Genomic DNA, 11,370 nt, shown 5'->3' on the forward strand with positions numbered 1-11,370 from the left:
TGCAAACAATTAATAAGTTTAATGTAATAAAAATAATACGAAATACAAAAAAATTAAACAATAAAGGCAATAATGTTGCATCACACAAAATATAAATGTTGATTTGAGATATAATAAAATAGGTAATAAAATATAATAATAATACAATAAAAAAGTTGAAATGAAATGATTAAGAGTATAGATGATGTCATGATGATAATATATTGCAGGAGAAATAACACGATCGAGTATTGAAAATGAATAGATGAAAGCCAAGATGAGTATATATTTATTAAGTTCTCTAGCAACGGAAGAGTATGCTCTTTGTGATATTGATTTTTTCACGATAACTGGGTAAGTGATGTTTTCTCGATGTCAAGTACTATACTTGTGATTTCGGACTAGTGCTTTATTTTTACTAAAGTGATATTTTACTTGAACAGTTCCTGAACAGTCAACTTATTCCGTCGCGAATGTTTATAAGGTGTCTCCTTTTACTGTGTGGAGACTTTTGAAAAGGAATAGGTATCATCCATACATAATTAAAATGGTACACCAATTAACCCCACACAGCACTAGATATTCATGGAATATTCCCTGTATATCATAAAACGAACGTATATATTCCAAATATTCATAGAATATTCTTGAAATATATACATGCCTTTAGAATATTCATAGAATATGCTTGAATGAATATGGTAGGATTATTCCCGAAAGAATGTGCATTGAATGTCTATAAATGGATTATTCTCCCTTGAATATTCTAAGAATATTGTCGATCGAATATACCATATGGTATATTCTTAGAATATATCCCCACGGTATATTTTGGAATATTCTATACAATGGAATTTTGAATTATCTTATAATAACGTATTCAAATAATTCAATATTATTAAAAAATATATATTTGAAGATCTTAATCGAATGCATAACCTAATGTATATAAACCTGATAGTGTTAACCAGTTTTTGAACTCAACGCGAAGATTCTGGATGAATTGCTCCAACAGCAACTGTTGGAAACGACAAAAAAAATTTTAATGGGCCAATAAATGAACCAATTGCATCAATAAATTGGTTAATTCTCATCCTACTTGTCTTTTTGTATTTGAAATTATTTAATTACAAAGCGAAAAATCCTGGAAACAGAGAAATGGGGAAGTGAAAAATTGGAGTAAACGTTTCTCATTGGTCAATTGAAGTGTAGCGCGCGACAGTCGAATAAGCTCTGTGAAAGCGGCTGTCCCTTAATGCATGGTACATTTCTCTCTCTCTCTAGGTTCTCTTGGCTATTGCTTCCGTGCGGCGCATTTAGCCAGCTCTATTCGAGGGGTTACAGCGTTGTCTGATCGGTGATCATGCTGTAATCCATATTGTTTCTTGGTATATATTCGTTCTTCGGAGACTTCTAGTTCTTCTGAGTATCTGCGTGTGCTAAGGATAAGTGGGCTTAAAAACAGATAGTACTAACAATAGGAATGATTATAGTTGTAACTGGGATGGAAATGAATGAAACTGAAATGAATTAAGGAACATCATAGTTTGAGTTTGTTGTGGTCTATAAATTGTGTTATTATTTTTAATATAGGAAGATTTAAACCATGTAAAATTGTTGTGATACTCATGGGGGCAGCAACGCCTTTGAGGATGAGATCATTATACAAGTCTCTGTTCGGGATCTTATTGATTGGACATTTCAGGAATATGTGGTTTAGCGTTTCTACTTCACCACATTCACAGTTAGGGTGATCAACAATCTTCAATCTGAAAAGATGTTCTTTGTGTACACAATGTCCCGTTTTCATCCGTATTATCGTGGTAATATGTCGCCTATCCATATAAGGGTACTCAAGATACCAGGTGTTTTTAGGGTACTCTGGATGGATTTGGTAATACGATTTACCTTTGAATTGTACGTCCCTCTTCCAGACCTGATGGAAAGCATCTTTTATTCGTTGTTTGAAGATGGGCAACAGACTGTGTTTATTCAACTTGATATTCAGTGGAACATTAAGAGATGTGCCAACTTTGGCTAGTATATCTGCTTTTTCATTACCATCTGTTTTAGAGTGACCGGGGATCCAAACAAATTTGAATGTAACCTCATTTAATGACGCTAAGTATACCATTTGTTTTATTGTCAGACTTATGTAATCGCTGCGAGCTGTAATAGTACTTGTGGAAATTTTTTCCAATGCACTTTTAGAGTCTGAGAGTATAACATTATTGTTCAAATTATTTTCTAAGCACATCATCATTCCTTGATGAATTGCAATGAGTTCTGCATCACATATTGGTGTAAGGCTATTGAGTCGTGCGGCAAACGAGATATTCTTTTGCGGTATATGAATCCCTATTCCTACCTTATCTTTCATTTTGGACGCATCTGTATATACAAAAGTATGGTCAGGATTGTTCGCTACAAAGTGTTTAACATTGATGCGACTTGAGGAGTCGTGTTTTTGCAATTTCAACTCTACCGATTGTACATCATGAATATACGTATCAAAGTGGAAACTAAAGGCTGGAATGATATTGTTTTTGTATATATCCTTTGTGTACGGTGTGATTTTGTCTAGTGCTGTAACTAAATAAGGGAACTCTCTGTTCCTCCAGTATCCTTGTTTGCTTTTACAAAGATCATGTAATATCTTTAACAAATGTATAACGGGAGGATGGTGATCAATTCTATTTATAACGAATTTAGTTGCAAGCCATTCTCGTCTGAATTCTAAACTCATCTCTCCTGTTTCTGCCAAAAGTGCAGTGATCGGAGTGGATTTCATTGTTCCTGTTATCGCTCTCAGACCATGATAGAAGACTCTGTTTAATTTATTCAGGTTGTTTTTTGTGCAAGGTTGTAAGAAAATTGATTCAAAGTCTAAATGTGATTTTATTATGCCATTGAAAGCCATCAGAAGGCATTTTGGGTCTGCGCCCCACCATACCTTACTGAAACATCTGATTACATTGATACCTTGACTTGCTCGTCTAATGGAGTTACTTATGTGTGTATCCCACTTGAGATTGTGAGTGAGGGTCACTCCCAAGTATTTGATTTCTTTTCTAACGTTGATTATGTCTGAGCCTATGACGATATTAGGGTTATCTTTGACCGATCTATAATTATGAAACCAAATTGCTTCACACTTGTGAATAGATAGCTGAAGATCATGTGCTTTCATCCAATCTGATATGTTTTGTAATGAAAGATTGATGTGAGTTTCAATATCATTAACACTAGCTCCTTTAACTAAAAGAACCAGGTCATCCGCATACGCGATAAGTTTAGTACGTGGATGAATGCAATTGAATATGGATCTTATATATATATTAAATAACACCGGGCTTAATGGTGATCCCTGTGGTAAACCTCTTGTAGCGGATTCTGGTCCGTGTGTATTATTATCGTTATCTAAAATAAAAGTTTGTCTGTTATATAAGATTCTGAATATCAAATTGGCTAAGTCCTCTTTGATCCCATATTTTATCAAGTACTTGTATAAATTATATAAATTGACGTTGTCATATGCACCTTTGATATCCAGGAGCACCGCCACCACTGTCTGATTCACCCCAAATGCCACTTGTACATAAGTCACCAAATATGCTAGTCCATCCCGAATACCTTTTCCTTTTCTAAACCCTGTTTGATAAGGAGATAAAATTTTATTGTGTTCAAAATGCCATTCAACCCTGTTTTTTATAAGTTTTTCCAAAATTTTCAAGCCGCACGATTGTAATGCGATCGGTCTGAAGTTATTGAAGTCAGTGGGGCATTTGTTCCTTTTTAAAAAACCTAATATTAGATACTCTTTCCAATCTGTAGGTAATGTGAGTCCTCTTAATATATTATTATATAAATCCAATAATTTATGTTTCAGTATATGTGGTATCTTATCAAACATGACATATGGTATGTTATCCAGTCCTGGTGCAGTGCTCCTGATGTATCTCATGCTATTGTTCAACTCTATAATATTAAATGGTTCTGACTCTGTCGTAATGGGTATTAATTCAAAGCTAGGGTTTATGTCACAAATAGTTAAATTTGCTAAAAATGTTTCTGCTACATTACTATCTGGTAATTTATTGGCTTTAGTTAGCGGATTATTCCGATTTGAAAATTTTTTAATCATTCTCCATACATAAGACATATTGGTCTCTCTATTAAGTGAGGAGCAAAATTTGCGAAACCCAATGCGTTTTTTTTCTTAAGAAACCTCCTTGTCCTTGCAATAATCTGTTTTGAAGCTATGTAGTTATCAATAGTAGGATATTGCTTGAATACTGAAATAATTCTTTTTCGTTCATCTACTTTCTGGTCACATTCATTATCCCACCATGGGCACACCGGAGTGGTTCTATTATTTGATTTTCTTTTTGGAATAGCTACCTCGGCTGCATTATTCATGAGCTCTGTAATTTCCTCATATGAGTATTTTTTTTGATTATTCATATTGTCTAATATGTAGCTATGATATATATCCCAATTTGCATTGCGATATATTCTGTTATTCCTAGTGCTTGTATATTCTTTTGCCATTATAGAATCACCGATTGTACACATAGTAGGATAATGATCGCTAAATCCACAGTCGACTAAAACTTGCCACGTACATTTAGTAGCTAAACTTGCAGATACTATTGTCAAATCTATTGGACTAGGATTATCCGTTGGATTTTGAAATCGTGTTGACGTACCATCATTCAAGACAACTAACGTTTATCCTGCATAACAGACATCAAAATGTTGCCATTACTATTACTTTTGTTACTTCCCCATACAGGATGATGTGCGTTCAGATCCCCCATCCACACTAATGCCCCCGAAATTTTGCTCAAAATTCTATTCATTGTATTACATGTTGGAATGTTATTTAAAGTACTATACATGTTGATTATATGGATATTTCCTATTGTTATAACATTGAATTGATAATTATCACTGTCTAGGGCATTATCATAACTGATTATCTTGTACTTGAGATTAGATCGTATGAGAGTGGCGACCCCTCCGTAACCATCTTTCCTATCGGTTCTAACTATGTTATACGTTTTGATTTCAAATTTTTGTTCACATTTGAGCCAAGTTTCATTCAGCAAAATGATATCTGGTTCATATTCGGTAATGATATTTAAGAGGTTATGTCTATTCGTGTTCACACTCCTAATGTTCCACTGTAATATCTTGAATTTTATTAGTGCAATATTATTGTGTTTGCCGTCCGGTTCCAAGATGCTTTGCATCTCGGTCCGTATAACCTTTCAGTTGATTAAATAAAATCACAAGTTGATTTTGTACATTTGATGGAATTTCTGAGAATAATGTCATTATTTGTCATTATTTCGTTTTCTGTAGTTGCATTGTCATGGTTTTTTGTTTTAGGTATGGCACCTGTGGGCCTAAATGATCTGAAGTTTCCATTTGAATTAGTTTCCCTAATGTTAAAAGTTTCTGAGTTATTTCTACTATTTTCTTTGTTAGCATGATCCATCATAACCCCATTTTTGGGTTGATGGACTGCCCCGTTTGGATGCAATAATATGTCATTCAGAGCATTCCAGTCCACATCCGTGGTTTGTACATTATTTTTGTTTTTCTGGCTGTTTGTAAACTATTTGAGTGTATGTGCGTTTGTTGTTCGTGTTTCTGTCCTGATAAATTTGTCGTCTGTGTCTAATTGGTATATTTTCTGGTACATTGTTGTCTGGACTGTTACTCTGTGATAGAGGAGGAAAGTTTTGATTTATTTGAATTGTACTAATGGAATCTCGCCCTTTGGGAAAAAATTGTGCCGCTTCAAAATATGAAATATTCTCAAAAGTCATTTTCTCTCTAATAGTTTTCTGGCGTTCGTATTCTTTACAATTCCTATTGTTTGACTTGTGATTAGCCTTACAATGATAGCATTCAATTTCTACGCAATTTTCATACTGCTCTTCCGTATCATGTTCTTTTGAACAACTAAAACATTTACGTTTGCCTTTACACTGCTTACTTGTGTGACCATATAATAGACACACATAACATTGTGTTACTTGAGGTACATAGGGTGTGACAAAGTATTTCATGTAACATAATTCAACCTTTCCTGGTAATGTAACCCCCTCAAATGTGACAAGTACTGTAGTTGTAGGTTTATATTGTGTTTTTCCGTCTTCAACCACCCTCCTGTTCATTCTCCTCACCTCAAGAACTGGAAATTGACTTTTTATCATATGTTTAATCTCTTCATCTAAAAAATTAGTACTAATTCCTCGAACATGGCCCTTGCAAGTTACATAATTATATGGTATATACATTTTGTATCCCCTGTTTTTAATAGTTTCATTATTAACAAAATTATTTGCATCAATTCTATTATTAAATTCTACGCCAATTTTATTGATACCTTCATTTTTAATTCGAATGATATTATTTAATTTTAAATCAAAAATTTCCTTCGCTATCTTCAAGTGATTATATCGTCCAATATTATTTCCTGACTCTTGTGTAGCCTCAATTATAACAAGAAACGGTCCCAATGACCCTTCTTTATAAAAACGTATCTCCTTTTTTTGTCCCTGCGTGTCAGGTGTTTTTGTCATGTTAGTGGTTAGATTGTGTTCAGATAAGGATTGTAATTCACGGTTTCGAAGTTCGTAAATATTAAATTCATTGATATTATCTGCAAAGTTTGTGAGTTAAAGATATTTTCTACCTCTTTGTCGTTGCTATCCCCATCGTCACCAATTCCATCTCCTATGTTCGCTTTTTTTATAGGGGGAGATTCATCTCCCCCCGTATCCAAATCCATACTCCCGAAATCAAACTATGAATGCTATGGATGATATGCGAGTTGAAAGAAAATAGACTAAGAATAAGCACAATGCACACCCGAAATTTGCCTTTTTTCTTGCGCCTGGTCTCTTATTGTTGAGATGTCGACACTTCAACGGCGAAACTCAGAATCCCCCACATGGTACATTTGCGTTAAATTCGACATTTGATTCAACATGGCGGTTGACGTGGCAGGTTTGCGTGTGTAATGCATGGTGTGTTGGTGTTATTATCAAAGTATAATTCTGTCACGTTCAGTGTACCATTTATAATTTGGGGTTGTCCAATTTGCAGTACAGCGAATAGTTTGATTTTGGATCTTCAAAGAGGAAAGTTGCATATATTCAGTCTTCAAGAAAAGTAAGTAAAATGCAATAGTAATAATAGTATCGATAGTAAAGTCATGGTGATTAACCTACTATACCTCATTTTAGGTTCGAGGAGAGTTGGTGTGTGGGATTTGTTAGTTTGACTAAGTACATGTTTGAACTAGAGTGATTTCAGTTGTGTAGGTATCTTCAATAGAGAAAAGTAAGTGAATGACACATTCTTTTGTATCATTTGTTTTCATAATTTTTATCACTCGTTTTCAAGATAGTATCAATTTGCCCAAAAGGAAACAGAGTGGTACCTGGTACAGGCAGGTGCGCCAAGAAACTGAAAACGTAATGAGTACTTTTCAACAAGACAATGCAAGTTGCTCTCCAAGTCATAAAATGTTGTAAATGTTCATGAGTAACCTATGCGAAAAATATCTCTTTGATTTTTATTCCAGTTTTATTGTGCCACTTTCAAATAGTGATAATGAACCTTAATGTACATTTTGTTCCAGGTATTACTATTGAAACACTGGCTGATGCATTATAAGGAAAACTATTCTGGTGAGCAAAGTTTGGATAACTTTAAGTAAGTGAAATTCATTGAAGAACCCATCATACCACTCATTTTAAATACTTCATTTGTGGGTTTATTTTTTTAAGTGAGAAACCTTACCTAATCAATTTCTTGATGTAATACATTTTTTCTTTTTCAATGAAATCATATATTTAATATTTTTTAATTAGTGCTGATGAATTCACAGAGTTGTTATTTTAGTATATTTTTTAGTATACATTTGTTTGAGAGTAGAACATCCTTATTTGAATACATTTCTAATATTTGTAATATGACAGTATTCCGGAATATTTTATTCAGTGAATAAATATTTGAATCAAATTTTTTTATATTTAATATTGGTTGAAACGTCAAATATTTCAGTGTATATTGTTTTTAAAATATATTTGTTCATGAATATTATGTGTTTTATTACTTGTGTGAATCTTGTATCAAAATGCAATATATACATGCCTGATAGCGTTTACTCGTCACATTCTTGGAATATTCCAAATATTCCTAGAATATTCATAAAATATATTTAAAGAATATTCTATGGTGTTTCTCTATTGTATATTCCTACAATAAACTAAGAATATCCTGAATATTTTATGAATATTCTTCGGGTTCTATTCCTGGAATATTCTTAATAGAATATACCTTAGATATTTTAAGAATATTATAAGATATTCCAAGAATATTCCCAAGGAATATTCTTAAAATTTATCAAAGGTTCGCCAGGAGCACTTCCAGGGAACATTCTCAGAAGATATATATATATATATATTATATATATATATATATATATATTATATATATATGTATATATATATATATATATATATATATATATATATATATATATATATATATCCATGGCATATTCATAGCATAATACAATATCCTTAAATGTATATTCATGAAATATACCTGGAATATCTATTGCTATGTGGGACTGAAGATTACCCTCATCGAAGAACCATTGTATGCATTGCATTGTAGTAGATCGGACTCCATATTTTATTACGTATTGTGTTTGCACTAGGGCATAGCATGATGTTGCGGTTTTATGAATAAAATCAGTATCTGATTCGAGTGTATTTACCATTTCATTTCTGAAGAAAATGTACGAAATGGTAGCACGAAAAGTAAAGTGTTGTATGTGGTAAGACGATGACATCGTATACACATTTTCTATAGAAAACAGACTGCAGACCAATATACATGCAAATCTGAATCTATCATGAAGCCTAGGTAATAAATTTCTCAATTTTTTTCTAGTATCATATACTTCATTGCAAAATAATCATTTTTACTTCATTTTCATTTGTCTATTCTGAAAGTTATGTAAAAAACACATTTTTTATTTTTCACATAAGTTTTGGGTTCTTCCGAGATTATTTCGGATGTAGGGATTTTTGAGAATGTTGAATCCGAATTCGAAAACTATTTCATTTATATTTTTCATAAAACTACACCTTACGATTTGATCTTCACAAACTTTATTTCCAAAAAATATACCTTGAAATGTCGTCGACGTCGAACCGACCGCCACCGATCGGAATACGCTCATATTGAGTAAACCATTTGTTGTAGGAACAGTACAATTTCACGAAAGAAATGTGTCGGATTTCTACTTCTCCATCTTAAAACAAAAAAAGTGTGAATCTTGCGAAGAAAAGAAAGAAAGCAATCGATTTCAAATAAGTAGTTCTTTACAAAGATGTAACTTTCAGACACAAACTGGAAGAAGGACGCCCTCTTGAAACAACTACTTTCATACAAACATTGAATTACACGAAAGAAAAATACTTTCGAAACGAATACTTTCATATAAACACTAAATTATACAAAAACATTTTTCCACCAGAACAAAAACGCGCGTTTCGCTAACCAAGCTGGCGTACCCAGGAGATAATTATTTTTGTTCTGGTGTTTTGGGAAAGTGTTTCCAATAGATTCTTCATGGAATATAACCAATATCATTCCCAGGATTCCTACACAATGAAATATTTCACTTAGATGGAATACTGGCATCCTCATCCGATGTTTCGCCCGTAATACACTTACCTTATCAGCTCTTCAGTATCAAATCTGATAACGTCATGAGAGAAAACACAAAATTCATTCATAAAATTGCCGACTTCATGTCATGGAATGAGTTTCATCTATTCATGTCTTCGATGACATGGTAATGGCATTCATTCGCTCATTTATTGAATCCCAGCCGAAGAATCTTATTTGAATTGAAAGAAGTTATATTTTTAGAAAAGCTTAACTTTTATTATTATCACCCATTGAAAAGGACATAACTTTATTCAAAATGAAAAAAGAATGTTTTTTGGATGAAGATGAAAAAGTAAGAGACCAAAAAGCTTTTTTATACACAAAACGTGATTATACAACACAACAAAAAAATATTTTTTGAATGTTTCCTACACTAAAATTAGTCAATTTCTACTAATTTTGGGTGATAAAAACGAAAATAACAATGAAAAATTTTTATTAGCTCTGGTTTTTGAATACACAGTACTCCATGTTCGTCACTAGTAGTTGTTTACAGCTGATTCTCGGCCTCCCCCCCACCACTATGACGTATTAATTGCTTTTTTTATTGGTTGTTGTTTGGTGAAGTTTTTTTGTTGTGCAGTGAAGTCAAGGCGTTGTGACCTTGAAGTGTCTGGTGCATGGATCGTTCAGATTTTTTTTTCATATGAGAATTTTGTGTGTGTTTAGTGTGTGTGTGTGTGTGTTGTGTGTAGGAGAATGCACGGTACAGGGTTTCATCATGTGCTTGTTTGTCTATGTACAAACATACGTCTGCATACTTCGAAGATCCTCCAAGTAATAAATGCTCCATCGTGTTAGGGCACCAAGTTAGTAGTGGAGTGACGTCACAGCAATAACCGTTCAACGGCTAGAGAGCGACATGTTCACTCCACGACGTGTGGCAGAGTAATGCGTATTTCATCGGTCTGCCCTCACCTCTCCCGAAGCGATGAAGGTTCGCTCTAGCCCCGCTATCGATGGTGACACAACGGCAGCCGAGGACCGTTTGCCTAGCGTCTACCCTCTCCGAGACCGCAACGACCACTGCTTGCTCGTATATCGACATCTGTTATCGCATTCAGTTGGGAGTAATCTTGGCGCATGTAGTTGAGAAGTGGGGTGGCTATGACGTCTTGACGGGTCCTATCAGAGTGTATTTAAGAAGCGTACGAGTGTTGGCTATGTCAGTTTACATCAAGTGAGTTAGTGAGAACTATTATATAAAATGTATTCCTGTGACTGTGGTAATCTTTCACTCGTAGTGATAATCTTCGTCGGCATCAGCTCCAGAGTTGCCAAGGAGGGCCTGCAGTGAAACGGTGAAAGAGTGGATAATGCAACACCTATGTATACGTGCAATTGTTGTAATGTGACAATTCCTATGAGCCAAGTGAATTCTCACCGAAGAACCATGAGTCATAAAATAATGCATGTGTTCAATTGTCTGACGGTGTTCAAAATATAACGAATGCATTCAATTGCCGCATTGCTACATACAGGGTGGAGAGTTCGATTGTAACCAGTGACTACATGTCATTTTTCAATAAGATTAGGCAGAAGGTCATTGAATTACTGGAATCAGCCATCAGGATCCATAAAAGCATCAAGGTGAATATGGAAGTTTTTGGGAATTATATTTCT

Source organism: Leptinotarsa decemlineata, unplaced genomic scaffold (assembly GCF_025532065.1).
Source record: "Leptinotarsa decemlineata unplaced genomic scaffold, Ldec_3_MD MMD2_tig00003736_RagTag_RagTag, whole genome shotgun sequence".
In the NCBI taxonomy this organism is placed as follows: domain Eukaryota; kingdom Metazoa; phylum Arthropoda; class Insecta; order Coleoptera; family Chrysomelidae; genus Leptinotarsa; species Leptinotarsa decemlineata.